The following is a 227-nucleotide window of genomic DNA, read 5'->3' on the forward strand; positions in this document are numbered from 1 at the left end:
TTGGGTTTTCCATATAAAGAATCATGTCATCTGCGAAGAGAGAGAGTTTGACTTCTTCATAGCCAAATTGGATAGCTTTTATTTCTCTTTGTTGTCTGATTGCTGTTGCTAGGACTTCTAATACTATGTTGAACAAAAGTGGTGAGAGTGGGCATCCTTGTCGTGTTCCTGATCTCAACAGGAAGGCTGCACGCTTTTTCCCATTGAGGATGATATTTGCTGTGGGT

Source organism: Enhydra lutris, unplaced genomic scaffold (assembly GCF_002288905.1).
Source record: "Enhydra lutris kenyoni isolate GAN:26980312 unplaced genomic scaffold, ASM228890v2 scaffoldscaffold118, whole genome shotgun sequence".
NCBI lineage: Eukaryota > Metazoa > Chordata > Mammalia > Carnivora > Mustelidae > Enhydra > Enhydra lutris.